A 21,960-nucleotide genomic window follows, 5' to 3' on the forward strand; every position below is an offset into this window, starting at 1 on the left:
CCCCCCCCCCCCCCCCCATAAATGTGTATGCAGTGTTGCTTTATGCATTTTTTTCCTTTTGCTAGGTGAACTGATTTTTCTGCATGTGTATCTAATGAAGAATAGTCCATGTAACATGGTGAAATAGGCAGAATATATCCCAGAGATCTGCACTGACAAACAAATGTGCGTGTGTACTGAAGGTAAGAATTTTGTCTGTTACTTATAAAGCATTTTGGATCCTGAAGTTCTTAGGGTGAAAAGTGCAATATTATTTTCTTTAATAATAAAATTAACCTACTGGATACAAGACAAATATATGTTTTAGGGTTTAGAGGGGTTTGGGATCTGTAAAACAAACAGTGAAGCAGAATAGTCACAAGAAACATCAACGAGTACTAATTTGTGTTGAATGCAGTGAGAACGTAATCAGAATCACACAAACCTAATATAGAAGCTGTAAGTATTTTAAACACATCTTCCCAAAAATTTAACCAAAAATACTTCTTGTTACATTTTCTTACATCAGAGGTTTTCAAACTTCATAAAGTGGAACCCTTTCATATAATTTCTTTTGCCAGAGAACCCTTACCCCTATCCTGAAGACTGACATGGAGCCAGGCTGCCTGGCAGTGGCAGTGCAGTGCCTTCCAGCCTGCACCGCCATTACCCCTAGTCTATTTGCAGAACCCCTGGTGACCTGTCACAGGACCCCAGGGCACCCGTGGAACATGGTTTGAAAATCACTAGTTTTTGTGATGAAATGAGAGAACCTTGCAGGTTTTTACTTTTGGGCTATAATCTGCCTAAAGAAAAAATTGAGTTCTGCTAAAGAAGAAAAAAATAAGTTATTTACAATATTCATCAGAATGGTGCAGCTGCATCCCATATGAGCTATGCCTTATAAATTCCAAGAATTAATTTAGTCTCATCTGTAATGCTGTCTGCATACTACAAGATCACTCTGCTTGGCATTCTTATCACTTAGCATTCTGACGATAGTTTTTTCTTGTTCAGTTTCTTTCCTGGCTCCTCTTTCTTTCCCTGCTCTCTTATTTTTTTCTTCCAATGAAAAAACTCTAGATAAGTGAATAGTTAGGATATTATTGAGACTTTTTTTTCTGTTTTGATAAACCTTTCAAATATGGTTGTTAATATGTACACTAAAATATTTGCAATGTCTTAAGGTTACGTAAAGATACAGCTGCCTATATTTTTGTAATTCCATATGTGACATTACAAATTGCCAAGTGAACTAATTTTTATATTTGCAGATATTTATACATTTCATCTTTAAATTATTGCATGGATTTAGAAGCTGCTCAGTTCAGCCCCTGATCACAAATGCAGAAAAGGTGGACTGTGGATAAGATAGACAAAGAAAAGTATATGGTATTAAGGAAAGTGTATCCCAAATACAGAATGAGGGATCTAGGGGTTTCAGTGGACCACAGACTCAGCATGAGTCAGCAATGTAATGTTGTTGCAAGAAAAGCACATGCAATTTAGGGTTAGGTTGACAAGACTTTTTGTTAGGTAAAAGGAGATTAAGGAGGCATGTGTTAACATTTTTCAAATGGTTGAAGGTCTGCTGTAAAGAAAAAGGAGAAAATTCCGTTCTGTTTTGCTGTAGAGGGCAGGACAAGAGGCAGTGGGGTTTAAACTACAGCAAAACAAAAGTAGATTAAATCTCAGGGGCAACAGTAAAAAGAGAAGACAGTGGAACAAGTTGCCTACAGAGGGTGTGGATTCTTACTTATTTGAGATTTTCAAGAAGAGGTTGGATAGGCAGCTGGGATGGCTGAGAAACAACAGTAAGTCTTGCATATGTGCCTGGGGCCACGGGTGTTTGAATTGATGACCCTCATGGTCTGTTTCTTCCGTGGAGATCCAATGCACATTCTTTGCTGTAAGTTACATGACTAAATGTGACAAGGCTGTCCTGCTCATTTGGACTCATGGGTCAGCTCCAGATCATGGGGCTTACTGTGGACTGGACAACCCAACTCCAATGGTGGGGCTGTGGCTTGTTAGCGCAACTGCCAAATCAGCTGTGTTGGCATGGCTCATTCTCCTGTTTCCCCTGCAAACTGTTTTAGTCATCAACTGTTACCAAGGATCTGACTTTGATGATGGGTATGGGGAGTTCTAGCAGTGCCAACCTTTACTCCCTAGGTTCTGGAGCCATGCTAATGCAGCAGACCTAGAAGCTGTGCTGTCCCCCACAGGCCACAGTATAACCACTTGTGGGCCTCCTGGCCCGTGGTGGACTGCCAGCTAGATATCTTTGAAATATGAAATTGCGCTAGAGTGTGGGATATCAGTTCATTGATTTCACAGACGTTAGGGCTGGAAGGGACCTCGGAAGATCACCGAGTCCAGCCCCCTGCGCAGAGGGCAGGAAGTCAGCTGGGGTCATAGGATCCCAGCAAGATAAGCATCCAATTTGCTCTTGAAGGTGTTCAATGTAGGTGCTTGAACCACTTCTGATGGCAGGCTGTTCCAGACCTTGGGGGTTCGGACAGTAAAGAAATTCTTCCTTATGTCCAGCCTGAAAAGGTCTCGCAGTAGTTTATGACTGTTCGACCTCGTCATCCCTTGGGGCCCTCTGGTGAACAACGTTCCCCCAGATACTGGTGGTCACCCCGATAAACTTATAGGTGGCCATCAGATCACCCCTGAGCCTGCGCTTTTCCAGGCTTAAGAGCCCCATGGCTCTCAGCCTGTTGTTGTAAAGTCTATTTTCCTGACCTCTGATCAGTTCTTTTTCTGACACAGGAAGCAGCATCTGGCCTGTTCATCAGAAGAGGCATATACATAATTTGGCATATTCATTCTATAGCTAAGTGGGTGAAATTTGTGTCTCATGAGATATATCTGGGTTTTATTCTCATGTCTGCCTGAAGTAGATTTCATAGACATTTGGGCTGGAAGGGACCCCAGAGGATCTTCGAGTCCATCCCCCTGCACCAGGGGCAAGAAGTCAGCGGGCATCATAGGATACCAGCAAAATAAGCATCCAAATGTGTCTTGAAGGCGTACAAAGTGGGTGCTTGAACCGCCTCCAGCAGCAGTCTATTCCAAACCTTGGGACCTCGGATAGTAAAGAAGTTGTTTCTTATGTCCAGCCTGAATTGGTTGTGGCAGAGTTTATGACCATTCGATCTTGTCATCCCTTGGGGTGTTCTGGTGAACAGACATTCCCCCAGATCCTGATGAGCACCCCGATAAACTTATAGGTGGCCACCAGATCACCCCTGAGCCTGCGCTTTTCCAGGCCAAATAGTCCCATGGCTCTCAGCCTGTCATCATAAGTTCTGTTTTCCTGACCTCTGATCATACTTATGGCTCTCCTCTACACCCTCTCAAGCTTCTCCACATTCTTTTTGAATTGTGGAGCCCAAAACTGGATGCAGTACTCCAGCTGCTGCCTCACCAAGGCCGAATACAAGGGGAGAATGACGTCCCAGGATTTGCTTGAGAAGCATCTATGGATGCAAGCCAGCGTTTTGCTCACTTTACTAGCTGCAGCATCACATTGAAAGTTCATGTTCATCACATGGTCAATCATGACCCCCAAGTCCCTTTTATCTGTAGTGCTAACCAGCGTTAGCCGAGCCTATAATGATGCTGCAGATTTTTCCTCCCAAGGTGGAGAACCTTGTATTTTTCGGTGTTAAACACCATCAGGTTTCTCATCCGCCCATTTCATGAGCCTTTCAAGGTCTGCCTGGATCACCCTTCTGTCCTCAGGTGTGGATGCTTTACCCCAGAGTTTGGTGTCATCGACAAACTTGGCCAGTCCACTTCTGACACCAATGTCCACATCATTGATGAAGATGTTAAATAGTATAGGCCCTAGGACAGAGACTTAAGGGCCCCCACTGGTTACCGTGCGCCAAGATGATTGGCTTCTGTCAACCACCACCCTCTGGGTCCTACCACAGAACCAATTCCCTACCCAGCGGATTGTGGTGAGGTTGAGGCCTCAGTTAGCCAGTTTAGTCAAGAGGTGATCATGGGATACCAGATCAAAGGCTTTTTTAAAGTCAAGATATACAGCGTCAATCTCTTCCCCCTTGTCCAGGTGATAGGTCACCTGGTTATAAAAGGAAATGAGATTGGTTCAGCAAAACCTACCCGCAACAAACCCATGCTGGGTATCCCTCAGGATATTGCCTTCAGCTAGTCTGTTAAGGATGACTTCTTTCATAATCTTTTGCAAAACCTTCCACAGGATAGAGGTCAGGCTGATGGACCTGTAGTTTGCCGGATCTACTTTCCTCCGTTTCTTGAAGATAGGCACAACATTGGCCCTCTTCCAATCTTTGGGCAGTTCATCAGAGTGCCAGAAGCTCTCAAAGATCCATGCCAGGGGCTGAGCTATGATGCCTGCCAGCTCCTTGAGTACCCTTGGGTGTAACCCATCAGAACCAGCTGACTTGAAGGTATCCAGCCTGTCAAGGTGTGTTCCTTCACTAGGAATATCCCTCACCCAGGCCTCCCTCACCCACAGTGGGCAGGGGCATCCCTTGGGACTGGTGAAAAACTGGTGCAAAGTACCCATTTAGCAAGTTTGCTTTTTCCTGGGCATCAGTTGCCCTATCTGGTTTAGCAGGGGTCCAATGTTGCCCTTGCTTTTCCTCCGGCTCCCCACATATCTAAACAAGGACTTTTTATTGTCCTTGATATTTGTAGCTAGCTGGAATTCCATCTCAGCCTTGGCTTTCCTGGTTTACTCTCTGCAGGTCCAGACCAAAGCAGAGTATTCCTCCTTGGTGGTGGTTCCAGTCCTCCATCCTTTGTAGGTCTTCCTTTGAAGATGCAGGAGGTCCGCCAGTTCCCTGGAGAGCCAAGGGGCCTGCTGTGCTCTTTTTTGCCTTTCCTCCAAGATGGGATGGACTTTGCTTGAGCATCCAGGATTGCTCCCGTGAGGAGCAACCACTCATCCTGAACTCCCCTCTCTGGGTTGTGGCCCTTTAGGGCCTCTCTGACAAGCCTCCTTAGCTTGTCAAACTCAGATTTCTTGAAGTCGAGGACTTCTGTATTACTGACTGACTTTCCAGCTTTACAGCAGATGGTGAAGGTGATCAGCTCATGGTCACTGTCACCCAGCGTCCCTTTGATTGTTAGGTCGCTGATTAAGTCGTCCCCGGTTGCCAGTATGAGGTTGAGCAGCGCTTTACCTGTTGTCGGCCCGTAGACTTACTGCGTCAGAGGTCATCCATGCATGAGAGAGAGCTTTGCGACCACTTGGATTTGGCTGAGCCCTCCTCCCACGAGGTGTCTGGGTAGTTAAAGTCTCCCATGACAACCATATACTGGGAGTGTGCGGCCTCAGCCAATTCCCTGGTGAACTCCTGGTCAAGGTCTTTTCCCTGGGTAGGGGGTCTGTAGTAGACTCCCACCATAGTATTCCCTGTGCCGTGTTCCCCACAGATTTTAACCCAGAGGGTCTCAAGTCGTCCACCGTGAGTGCCAGTGTTGGCTTGTAGGGACATGTAGCTTTCCTTGACATAGAGAGCTACGCCCCCTGCTCTTTTGTCCACTCAATCCCTCCTGTACAGGGTATAGCCATCTATACCTGTGGCCCAGTCATGGGTGGAGACCCACCAGGTCTCTGCTATCCCTATGACATAGTTATTTGCATTTAGCAGGAGAACAAGTTCCTCCTGTTTATTCCGCAGGCTCCTGGCATTTGTGTATAGGCACGCAAGTGTCCCCTTGGGGGCTCTTGCCTTGCCTACATTTTGTTCCAGGGCTCAGGCTGGGCTGGGACCCCTTAAGTGCCTTGGCCTGCTGGCTTTGCAAGGGTTGCTCAGCGGGCCAGCAGTGGCAGTAGTTCCCCCATCCCCCAGCAGGCTTAGTTTAAAGCCGGGTAAAACTTGTGCAACTTCTTGATTATCTTATTTGTTAGGTATCTCCCTCAGGAATGGGCATTAAATTACTCAAGACTTTTCACAGGAGTCACTTACGTTCCTCTGATTTATAATCTGATGCGTGTTTCCCTAGGTTATAAGGTATTTTATGATCAAGGTCCCATTTTCTCTCTTTATTTCCTACTTCCCTTCACAATGCGTAACTTTTCACTCTTTTTCCAGATAGGCGCTACATTGGTAGAGCTTCATCTAGGTACAATGCCCTGCGCACATAAAATAGCCTGTAAATTGTGGCTGTAAATGATAGCATCAAGATACTACATGTACAATAAATGTTTCATCTAACTATGGTTTTGAGCACCTTTAGAAATGGGTATTCCTGAGTCTTACACATTGAAATTCCCAGCCTCAAGAATACATTGAAATAGAATTTTACATATAATTTTAGTTCTGTTTTTTCTTTTCTCACTGTTTTCAGTGCAGTATGTTGTGCCATATGGAGCCTATCTGTTCAGGGAAAATAGAAAGTATACTGTCATAAATCGACAAAAACACAGTAGAGTATTTTGCCAGCTTTTTTTAACTAAGCTAAGATCATGGGATCATAGGAAAGTAAGGCTGGAATGGACCTCAGAAGGTCATTACTAAACCATCCCAGCCAAGGGTCTGTCTAGACTGCTCTTGAAAATTTCCGAAGATGGAAATTCCACAGGCTCTCTAGGTAGTTTATTCCAATGCTTGATCACAGTCATAATCTAAAAGTTCCTCCTAATCTCCACCCTCGGTTTTCTCTGCTGTGGTTTGGGGCTGTTGCTCCTATTCCTGTTCTTTGCAGCCTCAGAGAAAAACCTGTTCCCATCCTTTCCGTAATCATCATTCAGGTATCTAAAGACTGTTAGCAAGTATCAGTGTATCAAAGATATATTGAAGTTGTCTGGTTTTGTGATACTATACTTACTCAAATATAAGATGAGGGGTCTTTCCTTCCCCTCCCTTCCCCCAATCAGCATGGGGAGGGGCGGGGGGAAGCCCCTCATCTTACATTCACATAGGCAATGTATTTAATGAGGTTTTCTTCTATCTCTGAACTGCAGTAAAAGCAGCCTGTGCTCAGTAACAGAAACCATCTATGAAGTTGATTAAATGCAACCAGCAGTGAGCATGACTATAAAGTACATGGCTCATGTGGGGCAAACATGCTGATTTTTTTTAAATATATTTATTTCTATATGTATCTACCTATACTTCTACTAACCTGTCTTGTGACTGCTGTGGTTCACCTGACAGTCCAAAACACCTTTTACAGTTGCACCATTTTCATTCCCATTACAAAACTGCACCTGCATGCCCACTTGCCCATCACTGTCACCATTAACAATCACCATTATGCAAAGGACTTCCTCAGTGCCTTCCCTTCTCCCAACTCCCCTGCCCCTTTCCCTAGTTGTTTCACTTGTCATTGTATTTGTTGTCTGCATTGTCATTGCTCTCTTTGAGGGAACTTCCTCTGATCAGTCTATACCAGTTCCCTTTCTTCTGTATGATGTCCACTATCTCTTCCTTGTCATCTTCTACCGTCTTCCTGTAGTGCCAGTACATCTCAGTCCCGTTTTGATGCAGCCCTCAACTGAAGGGCATGTGTGTCTGTTCATGAACAGGTTCCTGGTTTTCCACAGGGTGTTCCTGATGGGAACCTACTGCAAGGATATGTTGGTGCATCCCATCTGAATAATAACTAACTAATGATAACTTAATCATTAATACACTGTATTATCTGAATTGAAGGTTACTTCAAATTTTAAGATGACCCCACAATAATTAGATTCCATACATGGAAAATTATAACAAATTGTCCATTAATAGAATCTAATTAGGAGCAGGTTGTCTTAAATTCATCTTTGTCTCCTTCCCTTCCTCCCTACCTCCTACCACTGTGGCAATGAAAACAGTTGTTGGAGGGGGGTGAGGGACCAGATCTTCACCCCTTGTCCCCCCCATGCCTGTTTCTGTACCCCACCATGCACCCCCCTCTGTGCCTGTGTATGCTTCCCCTGCCCCCTTCCTCCCACCTCCTCTGCAGCCTGTCTCCTGCTTCCCCACGTCACTGCTTACATTTTGCTGCAGCTCTGCTTCTCTGGGGCAGTCAGCAGCAGTCTGGCCGCAGCCTGGCCAGAGAGAAGTGGCAGCATGAATGCCACGTGCCCCCAGTGGCTGGGGGGGCATGGTGAGCTCCTGTAGATGGTGGTGGCGAGAGCATGGTGGCAGCAAGCAGGGAGCCCCCGCAGGTGGCCACAGCACTGTTAGTGGGGGTGGCTAGCACTGACCAGTGGTCAGCGACCACCCGCAGACACTGGTGGCAGCAGTGGCCAGTGGTGATCGCGGACTGCCTGCAGACACTGCTCGCAGTGTCGACTGCAAGGGGGGGTGGCGAGTGTTGGTGGTGCCTTTTGGCAGGAAGTGGCAGCTTCCAGTTGGGTTGAGTTAGGAGTGGAATTGCAGCAGAAGTAATAGGGGGAGGGAGGGGGGAAAGGCAGGCAAAGAGAGAGCAGGCTAGGGGTGGGGGGAAGGCTGCAGTTTCCCCCTCCACACACCCTGTGGTTTCTCTTGTACTCCCTCCAGCTGCATGTCCCCTTCCCTGCCAAATGAGCCAGTATGGCCCACAACAGGTGGTGGCCCAGTTCTGGCTTCAGCTAAGCAAGAGCTGAGCTAAACTCAGAGCTGAGCTACTGCCTGTCCCCAGGCTGTTACTCAAGTCTAAGGCAAGGCTTTTTTTTCCTCTTTATACTGATGTGGGGGTGCAAATAAATCTCATCTTGGATGCAAGTAAATGGAGTAAATTTGATGGGAAGCTTTCTAGTGAAAGCAGTAGTGAAGGTTTGCCCCTGGCTTCTGTATCATGCCATCAATTCAAGAAATTCCCCTTTAAATCATTGGAAAGGTGTGCTTGTAATCTAGTGGCATTCTGCAATAGACCTTCCAAAATATTTCATCATAAAGTGTAGATCAGATTCAGTTTTATACTGAATTAAACAAATTTCAACTCATTACAAAATCTGCCAAGGTTTACTTGACTCTAGCTCCTTCTTTAATGGAATGATTTTTTTTTTCGTTTCTACACGTGGAAAATAAAATACATATGTCTGAGTTTTGTGTTTCCAGTTAAATTTGTTTCTTCTTATTTGCCATGAATAGTGAGTATGAAGAAGAAAAGTTGTTTGTCTTAACGTATTTTTGATACTGTGTAAGTGACAATTTTGAAATGCAAGGAAATGCCTTATTATTTTTAACATTATGAGCTAAAATTGTATACTAGGCATTTGGTCCAACACCTTTAAAACAGGATACCAGTCTTACTTTACACTTTTATAAAGTTAGATACTACGTTGCATGGGCCAGGTACTAGATTCCAATAATTGCCTTGTGTGTAAAGACAATTTTGGTTGCGGTGTGAAGCTGTGATGCTCGTGTTTGTCACCCTTGAAAAGCCTTCTATCTCCCTCTGTTTACATTGTTGCTGTGCAGGATGACTGAGACTGCCAGCTGCTTATTTCAGCTCTGTGATTTAAAAGCTCTTCAGGTATATATGAACTCATGACCTCATCTCTTGTTTGGGAAGTCTGTGGAGATCCAAAAACTGTACTCTGAAATGTCCTTAGGTACGCTGTTGCTTCTAGCATGTTGCTAAATTAGCTTTGCAGAATAATGTAATTGAAAAATAGTAAAACATTACAAAGCAATGCATTGGTTCATCCTGCATGTGCAAATCCTTTGGAAGTTGATGAGAGTTTTCCCTTTGGCTTCAGTGGGCTTTGGATAAAACCATATCCAAAGGCAGGGTGTAGCAGGGACTTGCTTAGCTCAAACAGTCCTTAAAACTTCCCCGAATTCTTCATTTTCCTGGGCATACTTGCCTCTCAGGAACCACCACTGACCTACATCCACGCTGCTGTCTAACATCTCAGTCTATCTCTGACTCAGTTTCCTGATGTGGCAGTGCTGCTGCTTCTAGTCTTGCCTCTCTTACTCTCTCCTGTGGACCCTTAGCTTCCTGGGGCTAGTCAATTTCCTGTATCAGCTATCCCAGTCCTCTGGGCAGACCTGTAATCAGGCTTCACTGCTCACAGCTGGGCTGTCATCTGTGCAAGCTTGCAAACTGTAGGCTACTGCAAGTCTCTGCCAGCCAACCTGCTACAGTCACTCTCTTAATTCCCTATCTCTCCTTGTATATCTCCCTGGAAGCCCTCTTAACTTCCTGTGGCCAGCCAGTTATTCCTGTCTGCTGGCCCAGTCCTCCGGGAAGACATGTAATCAGGCTTCACTGCCCTAAGCTGGGCAGAGTCTCAGCAAGCTTGCAGATGTGTGCAGCCTGCTGCAAGCCTCTGCGAGCCAGCCTGCCACACAGGGCAACATAAAGACTCTTACTTTTGCCTGTTCCAGTAACTAAGCAAACTGCTCTTGGCATATTGGTAAAGCAAGAAAATGAACCAGAGCAATAAAATATAATGTTTGGCTTTAGATTTACTGTTTTCCTTTTCTTACCTGATTCCTAGTTAAAAAAAAAAAAAAAAAAAAGAGGAGGATGTTTAAATATACTATAATGGAAACACAAAGAGCAGTTGGAAAAGTTCTTTAGCCACCTATGTTCACTGCTGGAGTTAAAATTGTTAAATGCAGTATTTTATATGAAACTGTTCATTTTGGTCACAAAAGCAATCTAGAACAGGGCTCCCCAGGTCATGGGTGGGTTAAGTTGTGGCCCTCGGTCTCCTGTCTGGCCATGACTCCCCCTATTGCTCTGGCTGCAACAGTAGCCAGAGACTCTGGGCTCCTCCTCTGGCTTCTGTTGTTTTCCAGCCATCCCAGGGAGCAATGTGACATGGTGTGGGGTGCTCAGGTTGAGGCTAAAGCTACATGGCATGCAGTGTAGCTGTGGTTATGAGGAATATTGATGTGGGGGGGGGATCATTGCAGTGGAGGGAGGAGGGAGGCAGTGTGTGTGTGTGCACTGTAGCAGTGGGGATGCAGCTGTGTGGTGTAATGGGGAGGCATCTATGTGGCAGTGCAGTCTGTGATCCCTACTAGTATGGCCTGTGGGGCATGAGCCCCCTGACTGCTTAGAACAGGGGTTTTCAACCTTTAATAGTCTAAGTACCCCCAGTGGCTGAACACCGGGGGAAGGGGCAGAGCGCGCAGGTGAACACCAAGCGGGGGTGAGGGGGAGGGTAGTGCATGGCCGGACGTGGAGCCAGGGAGGTGGGAACAGAGTGTCACTGCCTCACAGGGGTGGGGCAGGGGAAGCTCACTAGGGTGAGGGCAGCAGCGCCCTTCTGCAGGGTGGGGAAGCTCACTGGGCTGGTGTGTGGTGGCTGCTGTGTATGAGCTTCCCTGCCCTATAGAGGGGTGCCACTGCCTTCGCCCTGCTCATGGGAGGTGGCGATGCTCCATCCCCACCCACCTGCATGTGCCCCCTAGGACTGGTCCAGGTACCCCCAGGGGTATGCGTACACCTGGTTGACATCCTCTGGCTTACAAGTTGGACGGCCATGAACAAAAAAGTTCCATGGTTAGAAAATAATGTCATTAGGAGAAACTGTGAAATATATTTGAAAATAGCATTCTAAAGTAAATTTTATATTTTCTGAGTCTTGCTGTCAACAGCTATATTGTTGAAAAATGGTATTTGAGATGCTAGCAGCATGGGAACACAGTGTCAGAGATTGCAAACCAGTTTCCTCCAGATTTAATAATGAATTAACAATCTGAAAATCTTGTTTATGGAAACAGAGTACCTTTTGTTTAAATATTAAACATTAATGGCCTTACAATAATAAACTCATGGGTAACCATCATCTGCACTATTTTTTTTTTTGCATTGCTGTTAACAAAATCTGCTTCTTTTTTACATTTAAAAGGGTTGGGTATTGAATTCTGTGTTAAGCATTCAAAATCTTTATAATTAGAGAAGGGTTTGCAAGTTTTAGTCTGCTGTGAGGTATGCTCTGGTTGTCACTCCTGATTCTAAAAAACCAAAATATATCTTTGAACATCACTTGTAAAACTCTTGCTGATTTGGTAATTAACATCATAATGACCAAGAATAAATTCATTTTCTCATCACAGAGGATTTCAAAAGTACTCAATGTAACACAGTTTAAAAAATGTAATTGTATCTATGACAGGAGTCAAACTCGAAGCCAGATCACAAGTTTGCCCTAGGCAGGTGGGCGGGCCGTCTGCCCAGACTCATCTGCCATGACTTGAGTGTTAACAATATATTAAGCAGGAGGCAGCCCATTCACAACCCCGATGCCAGGGGGGCGCCATCCATGGCTCTGTGTCACCCCTACACCATGGCCCATGCTTTGCAGATGGCATCTAAACTTTTAACGATTCTGGCCCCACACTGGGCCCCATTACACTCTAGCCTGGAACCCAGCCAGAGGCCTCCTAATCAGGCAACCTCAATCCCTGACATCACTCAGGACAGGCAGCTCCCTAGACCTTCCCTCTCGGTTGTGGCTCCCCTCTGGGACCTTTGGCCACACAAGCCCTGGCCCACCTCCAGGCCAGTCAGAACCTCAGGACCCCTGGCTCTGGGCATCTCTCACAGTGGTTACTCTACCCTCGGATGGAGTCAGATGGTGTTGCTTACTCGGCTGTAAGCAGCTAACTGCTGTCTCTGCCTGGCTGATCTTTGTTTGAAAATGGCCACCTTAATCAGGCACCTGTTGCCTGCCTGCTCCAGCCCTTAAAGCAGAAATAAAATTAAAAGGGCTTCTTTAACCCTGTTAGTTCAGAATACATTATGCTCAAATAAAGCAGTTTGATTTATGTAATAGTGGATTATAGTCCACATTCGGTTATCTCTTAGATCTTTGCAAACTCACTGATTTCAGCATGATTTCACAGATGTAATGTTCAGTAGCTCTATCGGCACCACTGATTCTGAGTGCTTAGTTGTGTACATTTCTATAAGTATCAAAGTTATTGAAAAATTATGTTGTTTCTTATTTGCTTTTCTGGATTATTCATTGGGCTTTAATCCTGCAAATGCTGATCACTTCCAATTTAAGTACTCTGCCCCTTTCTTGAAAATTTAAGTGGATTAGTCATGTGTTTAAAGTTAGTCACACATTGAAATGTTTGCAGGCTGAAGCCTAAATTTATCATGATTAGAAATCACTGCAGTTGATCTAGTCTGCTCTGAGATGGAGCGATACATATGTCATGTGATTCATCGAGTCAGTTACTAGAACAATAGTGAAATATTCAGAAAACTTTGATTTGAATTGTTTTGTGTTGTCTGCCAGTTACTCAAAATAAACAGGAGAATGCTTATTAAGGAAAGATTACTTGAGTAATCTGAAAAAGAATTACACTTTTGAATACAAAAAAAACCCCTTTCCTTTGTAGTATCTGTGGTGCACATCTGCCTCAAGCTTATCATATAGTTTAGTATTGTGGCAGTTGTATACAAATATTTTGTATGCAGAAATCTGACTTTTATTTAGTATTAGTTTTAGTTTACTCTTGTTTATGATGTGGCTAATAGTGAAGGTTGTTTTTTACAGTCAAAGTCAAGAAAATTAATGAGCCTGTTAACTGAAAGAAAAATATTACCTTATTTGGCACAGCTTTGTGTTTGTCGTTGCCTTTTTTCAAGGAATTTGGATCTTAAAGTTACAGTGTCATGAGGGAAAATCTAGGCATGGTTTATATTTTTAAATAGACTACACAGAAAATTAAAATTGTGAGTTTAAGGAATAAGAATTTGATTCTGCAATGAGATACAGAGGAAGAGATGGTATGACTTCCAGATAGATTATCTAAAATGGACAAATATTTGAGACCTGGTGCTAATGTTAATTTAGCATTACTTTATTTCTATTTTTATTGGAATAATGAAAATATTTTATACTGACATGGATTAGTATCTGTGGGCCTCACAAGAGAATGAAAGTATTTGCCTGAGAACGTGTAGGTGCCTTGTGTAGCAGGGAGCTTTGAGTATAGACACAACATGGCTGAAGATAAAAATAGCAATAGATAAATGAGCTAAAGAGAAAAGGTTTGTAACTATGATGTGAAAAATAAACGAATACATTCTGAGGAAGGATAACCCAGTGATTTAAGGTGATATCCTGGGATTTTAAGAGATTTGCTGTGCCACAGACTTCCTTAGTTACTTGGGGTCAGTCATTTAAGTTTTCTATGCCATAGTTCCCATTATGAAAAGCAGGGTTGATTATACTTCCCTTAATCACAGGAGTATTTTGGGGGTAAATATAAAAAAAAATCTATTTAGGCTTATAGATTTCATGGAGATGGAAGTCATACCCACGTAGTTAGACATTCATTAAAGAATTAAATAGGATCAACTTGTATTCTTTAGACTACTTTCCTATTCAATCAGTGTGGGGTTTTTTCCTACCACTGAATTCAATTTATCCCATGGATGTTAAAAGTGTTTCCTATCTTCAGATTCTCATAGGAGGCAAGTTTAAAAGATTCCTCATCCTGGTTGTCAGGATTTGCCATGGATTGTCCTAAAACTTTTTCACAAGTTAGGAGCAACAGAGACAGGTTGTAATGAGGTGTATGCCACCTGTTTTGTATAGAAACTAAGTAAAACAAAGGTAGTAACATGAAATTTCCTGAGTTCTCTCAGGATGCAGAGAATTCCTGGAAAATAAGGTAAAGGCAGTATAAACATGCTCTTCCTCATGAGTTTTACAAATACCTCTTTTTGGTGGTTGTCTTCCTAATTTTATTGATGAAAGAAAGAAAGAATGATTGTAAAATCAACATATTACTATGTTTCGTATTACTTTTCCTTCAGTGAATTTCATATATTTTATTTGGCTATAAAATTCAGCTGTCAGCACTCTGTGCTTATCTTGTGATCTAGAAATCACAAGTTTCAGCCAGAGATATTCTGGAAACAGAATTTGGCCCACAATTTTCATAATGTATAAGGAAAATGTAATGTATAGGTCTAAAGTGAAGTTGTTTTCCTCAGCCAGTTAAGCAAAAATAACTTAATAAACAAGAGAAACAGAATAGCATGGGATTCTCTGAATGTGTGTCAGCATGGATCCCACTGTAGATGTGTGTGTGCTTCATGAATATAAGATTGAATTCCTTTGAATATCAGTGTCATTTAGAGCCATGCCCCACCCTGTGCCTCTTTGTGCAAGAGCTCCTGTACAAGACCGTAAAGTGATGATTGGCAGTAAATTTCCTTTTGGCTACATTTCTTTAGATGCATATAATTAATTGATACACAACTTCCATGAATGATTGGTAGTTTTGAACTGAATATTTTTGGTCAGAGTCCTTTGAAAATCCACCTCTGTAAAAAGATGTCATCAAAATTCAGGAGAAGAGGTTTCCCCTCTTATCCCAAAAAAGACAATATGGGTTTAATTCACTCCAAGACCTCAGAAGGCTCAACAAATAAATATATACACTGTCAGATTCAGGATAGTAACACTTGCCTCCATCTCTTCATTTCTTCAAGCACAAAATAGGTTCATCACTCTAGACTTGCATGATGCATACTTCTGAATAGCAATCCATCCAGTCTACAAGAAGTACCTAAGATTTGCAGTGAGACAAAATTTTCCCTGAGTCCTGGGCCCCCTAGCCCCGACTGGGCAGTTTGTCCCGGCCCAAATCCCTCCCTTGCTGTGGAGGCATTGATCTGCCTCCCCCATGCCCCTTCCCTCCCTGCTAGCCGCAACAGACTTACCAGCTGGAGGCAGCTGCATCCAGCGTGGTTGAGGACTGCTGCCTGTTTAGTCTATGGCCGTGTCTTCGAATCCAATTAGGTCGAATTGGGACAGTGACTTGAATTGCCAAATCAAATCACTGTCCCTTCAAATTGGCTGAATCCAAATCAAATACTTGCCGCTTCGCACAGGCCCAGTGATTGCCCAGAAACTGAGGGCTGCAGGGACTCCAGGGGCTCTAACCGTCTCTGGAAGGACACCTTGCCACAGTTATAACAATAATAAAAATATAAATAACATTTATATCATAACTGCTGCTGTAAACTCCCAAGTAGCAGTTCGCCTCCTCTTTGAAAGTGGTTAAAATGAATACAAGCGGTTTCCTACACTGTGGTGATGCAGTGTCATAGTGGTGTACTTATATGTAGTGCCTTTACTGGAAAAAAAATACTTTTTACCCTGTTGCTTAATTGTGCTACTAAGTCTTCAGATTATTTTTTTAAAGCATTCTTGAACAAGGGGCACTGCATAGTCTTATTTTGTATTTCTCTATGTCTTTCTTCCCTATCTATTAACAAAGTAGATAACTTCTTTTGGGGTACCTATACACAAGCAACGAGGGTGCTCCAGTCCACTGTAATACGTGTTCCAGCAGTCTCCAGCTTGTTCAGTGAGCCTTAAAGTACCTCCACCGCCATTTTTAAGTTAGGGGATGCTGGTACACGAGATGTTCCTGGCGCTTTAGACTGGCTCTCAGAGCCCCTCTATTTAAAAGTGACCCCTTCTCTCCTCCCCCACCCCCGTGAATCCTGGAGCACACGTATAAATGCCCTTTACATTACCCCTGATATCTGGAGCCCTGGAAATGACCTGTCCTGTTTTTTAACATGTTTGAAAAACAATCTTGCCAGGTATAACTAGGCTAACAAGATTTATATACAAGTGAGTATCTACTTTCAGAAAAATCACAGGTTAAAAAGAAAAGCACAGTAAGTGACCTACTTTAAACACGCCTAAATCCAAGCCTCACAGCTAGGTTAGGTGCCATTTTGGAGCTGAAAGTCCTGAGAGTTTTTTCCACAGCTGTGCTGATACCACCAATGAGAATGGATCACAAAGTATTTTGAGCTTCTAATTGTTGTTTTTTTAAACTCTATTTTTAAAAATTAAGAAACATAGAAGTATGAAACATGTTTCATATGCTTCTTCATTTGCTGTCAGCTAAAAATCTGACAAAAGTGGTTTTAGGACTACCTCTGAAGCTGTAAAACTGTATGCAATGACCATATGCAGAAACATTGAAAAAATTAATTAAAGGAGCTCCTAGGAATCCATGAATAGATGCTCCTTCATAAAAAACTTAACCATGCTGCCAGCCAGAGTAAGGAACAGTAATTTTTTTCTGTATAGGTCTTGCATATACTAGTCTTTTCTCCCTAAAATTTTCCAAGGCATATAATTGTTGCAGCTTCATTGATGTTGACTCTCCTTCTCGCCCCATGAGCCTTTCACTCTTGACTGCAACAAAAGGCCAGCTTCAACAGGAAGGGTGGAAGATCCTCTCATTTCTTGATGACTTAGGCAACATCTGGAAAAGTGGGAAATCTGGGTTCAAGTCACCTCAGAGTGAGAGAAGCCATAGAGCCCCAGGTCTTCCATCTCTTGGACAACAGCTGTTAAATATTAAAACTCTGAGGAAAAGGTGGACACCACCAATCTCACTGTTTGGCAGTCACTAATTGCATTTCTGCTTCCATCAACTTTCAGGCCTGTGAGAAGTTCCAGTACTGTAACTGGGGTGGAGGGGGGGGAAGAAGGGGTGCAGGTAGGACAGCAGTCCTGGGATCCACTTTTATGGAATGGCACAAAAACAGCCACTAATGCAGAAGTGGTTGACTAGTTCATGGACCAACCCCATGGAACCAGATCTAGCCATGGACTGAACCTGTGTGCCAGGCCATAGACTGGCCCTGCATCATTCATTTAACCTGCGAGGCCAGATGGGTTAGGCATCGCTGGTCTAGATGACGCTGAGCTATCCATTTGAAGAACCATTTCCACATGGAAATATATGTCTTCTTGATAAATGGCTTCTCACTCTGTAGGAGGATTGCTTATCGTGCTTAGAAAAGTTTCTATCAGTACTGCTCAACCAGCCAAAATCAAAACCAACAGGTAGAATGACTCTAGGTCTGGGTATAATATCCAGCTGCAGTTTTGGGATATTATTTTTGGGCAGACCAGGAAATAGCTACTGGCCAAATAAGCATGGGCAAAGTTGAAAAGGAGAACTCCTTTTGGTACGTTTTATTAAAGCTAACCATCAAGTGAGTTCTGTAGAATCATGAACCTGGTCGTGAGCTGCTCAAACGAAGAGTACAAAAGCCTTGCCCTTAGTTGTAAGGACTGTCAGGTTTGACAGATGGCACCACGTATATTCACACTGACATGGCATAGCCGCCCCAGGTATGTTATGTGCCACCATCACCGTGCTTGATCTCATGTCCTCTGCTAATCTGTCCTTTGGCAGGTAAGCTTTCAGAGAGAGAGAATTAATCATACTGCCTTTGAGCTGCAATCTTCTGTGACGCAGAGGGGAGGATTTCTCACATTTTTAGGAGTCCTGGTACAGGACTGGAATGCACCCTTTGTGATGCCACGAGCTCCTGCTGGGACCCTACTGGGCCCCTGTCCCAAACTGCCAGTTGTTTAGATATGCATAGACAGTTACAGTTTTTCCTTATGTGAACAGCTACCACTGCCAGGCACTTCTCAAATACTCTTATTGCTGTGGAGAGTGTAAGGGATTGTAAAGTGTTCTGATAATGATTTTGTCTCACTGCGAATCTTAGGTATTCTGGTAGACTGGATGGATTGCTATTCAGAAGTATGTGTTGTGCAAGTCTCCAATTTGATGCTGAATCTCTCTGACTTAATTTGAAGGCTTCAATCCCAATTCAATTCGGCCTTTTAATGGGTCTCCCAGTTCGATTCAGATTTGGAGATTTGGCTGCCCAATCTCCTCCAAATCGAGTCGGCTACTGAAGCTTCACACAGCCCTAGCAATTGCCCCTTCACTCATCCGCCACACCTTGATGTCTTAAGTTGATATGAGGGAGGCTGCCCCAGGGCTTCCAAAATTGCTCTCAAATGACTACCAGGTACAGGTGGTCCCTGCCTTACGGGCTAATTGCGTGGCTCTGTTCCTGCCCTACACCATTCTCCATGCCTCACAGATGACATCGTCATTGATATGGTCTTCCACTTAGCCCCTGCTCTGGGGTTTCTAGACCCTCTCTGATCCCACATTCTTAGCCCCTCAATCTGGGCTGTGGACCTCTTCCGGGGTCCCTAGGAACCTCCTTCTCCCCTTAGTTCCTTCTCAATCTTTGCCATAAGAAATGTGTACTCTTAAAAGTAAACCAAAAATGACAGTAATTTTATATCCTAAGGGTTTTTCACAGGCTGCATGTCATATGAAAGAATACATCTGGAGATGGGGGGCCAAGGAGAATGTGACATAAATATTGTGTTATGGAGGGCAGAGATTTTAGTTTATGGCCCTTTTGTCATCTTTGATAAACATGCAGCTCACCGCTGTAATTTATAGCACTTCACAGGAAGTGTTATGAGTTACAGCAACCCCCCTGACTCAGTGGACACTGTTGGGTTCAGGGGGGTGGGGGACTGAGCTCTACTTCAGAACTGGCTGGATGTTTGCATCCTCTCTCCCCTAGCCTTACACTCTCCCTCCCCCAGCTCGTGTGCTGTCTTCAGAATGGGAGGGAGTGAGGGAAGGGTTAGGGAGCTCCTTCTCAGGTTTGCCCAAGCTGTACTGGAAGGAGGGGCAGATGGATTGGAGGCTCCTCCCAAGACTCCAGTCCAACCCTGCTCCCCCAGTGTAGGCTGGGCAAACTCCAGATGGAGCTCCCTCCCCTCCCTTCCCTTTCTCCCATCCTGAAGACAGCACTGGGGGGTGAGGCTAGGCTGGGCTGCTAGGGGTGGGGTTGGGCTGCTCTTGGCATGCATTGACAAAAGTTAATGAATTCACTTCACTTTGGGGTGCCTTAATCTGAGCCCTCATTTGTTGCGCGATTGGGTACTTTTAAAGCACTCTGTAGCTGTACACTTCTGTCATGGCATGGCTGCAGAATACTTTCAGGGATCTGACAGCTTGGCAAAATGGCACTTCTGTCAGTGCCCAGTAGCTTGTCTGGTCTGTGGCCTATCACAGGGTGTTCCAGAAAGAAAAGGATGAAATAAAAATGTCAACAATCTGCAATCCTTGGATTTGACAAGACTGTTTTACTAAAAGAGAATTGTGAAAGGGGCAGTAAAAGCCCCTCCAGTGGGTCCCAGCCCCCCGCCCCACGCGCCCCGATACTCACCACAGAGGCCCAAACAAGCAGTAGCTGGGAGGGAGTGCGAACGCAGGCTCCATGATTCCAGAGCTCCCTAAAGCTGTGGATCAGCAAGGGACGGGGCGGAGCCTCAGCGAGACATGGGCTGCTCAGATAGCGGCTGGGAGAGCAGCTGAGCGGCCGGTGGGGGAAGAGGGAGACGCCGGCCAGGAGACACCCAACAGCTGAAGACCGGATCGCTTGGCTGGACAGCAGGCAAGAGGGACAAGTGGTGACCGGAGAGCTCTGGCACAACGGAAGAAACCCAAGCCTGGGGAGACGAGAGGTGCCCGGAAGCGACACTGCAGCCCCACCAGGGAATACAGGTACGGCAGCTGGGGAAGGTAGCAGGGAGCTGCTAGCTCTCACAAGCAGCTTGGCAGGGAGAAAAGAGCAGCCTGGTGTGGCAACTGCATACCACTCCAGCTCGGGAGAAGCAAGAGAGTGACCTCAGGTCAACAGGGATCTGGAGGCGGTTGCATTGGGAAGAAGGATCGGGGAGGGGCACAGGGTGGCTGCCCAGCCCCATAATCACTAGGAGGGAAGGGATAAGCAAGTCCTGCCCCCCCCCCCCCTTATCCTTTCTCCTTTGTTTTGAGTAACAAGCAGGCACTGGGAGACAGGATCCCAGGCGTCTGTTGGCGGGCGCTGGATGCTTTCTGTTAAATTCACATGAAGTCCTAGTCAGCCCTAAGGCAGGGCAGGTTTATGTATCCAAGTTGGCCTGTAGCTGAGGAACCAGCTGTGGGAGAAAGATTGTACTGGCCAGGAAGGCCTGACCCAGGGCAGGTAATCTGGATGAGAGGAGATATCATCCAGAGGAAGACCTGCAGAGTGCGGCGCTTGTCCAGGCCGTGGACGTGGTAAGGGTGGGGTAAAGGGGAGGTTTGGAGCCCCACAAAGAAAAGACCAGGGACGAGACTTCTTTGCTTTTGGGGGCCACCTGAAGGGAACTGCCTCCCCAACAAGGAACATCAAAGATGTGGCAGGTAAGTAGGAGTAGCACCCATCTAGGTGGCACCTGAGCCCAAGTCTCACCCTGACGTCGCTTGGGGGCAAGGCACCCATCAAGAAGAGGCCAAAGCCCTACAACACATACCAGTGACGAGAATCAAAATGAACACTTTTAAAAACTAAATATATATTGCGCACAGTTTATGTAGCATGAGAGAAAACCAGTTATATAGAAATCTGAGGCAAGGACAAATTATACTTAAAACGTGAAAAAAGTACCTTTGGTGTAATCAACTCTGACAGTTACTCAGTGTCACCTGTTCCCTGTTAAAATGTAACTGGTTCGCCCAACTAACATCTACTCAGATTCCTGAAAGGTAAAAACTTATATATTAAGGCATTACTTGTCCCTATATTTTGTGTATTGAGTGTTCTCATGGGGAGGTGATGATATAGGATCTGAAACTAACTTTTGGTTAGTTTTGCTGCAAAAGTTTTGTTGTCATTTTTTCTATTTTAATAGTTCTGAAGAATGTTTTGGCCAGACTACAATTTTTGTCTTCTTTTCTTGTGCTCCAGTAAATTAAGAACTTTGTACCTTGCTTGTAATATATGTGAAAGAGCTTTTGTCTGGCTGACATTGATGCAGTCATAGAAAACAGTCAGTAAGTATGCCAGTGACAGTCAGTCAGTATGTGCAATGAACTTTTAAATAATCTCTGTAGTGTCATTTATTATATTATAAAACCAACATCACGTGAGCCTGATGATTATAAACCCTTCAGGGACTGTGCTCGGCTTTACGAGCACTCGTGGTGCTCTGGTGTGGTGCCGGAGGACTGGAAGAGGGCCAACATGGTTCCCATCTTCAAAAAGGGGAAGAAGGAGGATCCGGGAAACTATAGGCCAGTTAGTCTTACCTTGATCCTAGGCAAGCTGTTTGAGAAAATTATTCTGGCACACATCCACGAGGGGCCAGCAGGGGACTACATGCTTAGGGGCAACCAACACGGGTTC

At 44.6% G+C, this 21,960-nt stretch overlaps 1 protein-coding gene across 7 annotated transcripts in view; it reads left to right on the plus strand.

The window, feature by feature from the left end:
• Nucleotides 1–21,960, plus strand: part of FAM35A (family with sequence similarity 35 member A) — a 115,711-nt gene that overhangs the window by 6,536 nt on the left and 87,215 nt on the right. For 5 of the 7 annotated variants that reach the window (XM_019502259.1, XM_019502255.1, XM_019502257.1 and 2 more), the window contains exons 2-3: nt 66–182; nt 1,254–1,371. The gene's annotated coding sequence lies outside the window, so the exon portion shown is untranslated. The remainder of the gene's footprint in view (nt 1–65; nt 183–1,253; nt 1,372–21,960) is intronic. The other 2 variants (XM_019502253.1, XM_019502254.1) reach the window with 2 other exon arrangements.

The sequence above is a fragment of the Gavialis gangeticus genome, unplaced genomic scaffold (assembly GCF_001723915.1).
Source record: "Gavialis gangeticus isolate Ggan-Ray unplaced genomic scaffold, GavGan_comp1, whole genome shotgun sequence".
Lineage (NCBI taxonomy): Eukaryota > Metazoa > Chordata > Crocodylia > Gavialidae > Gavialis > Gavialis gangeticus.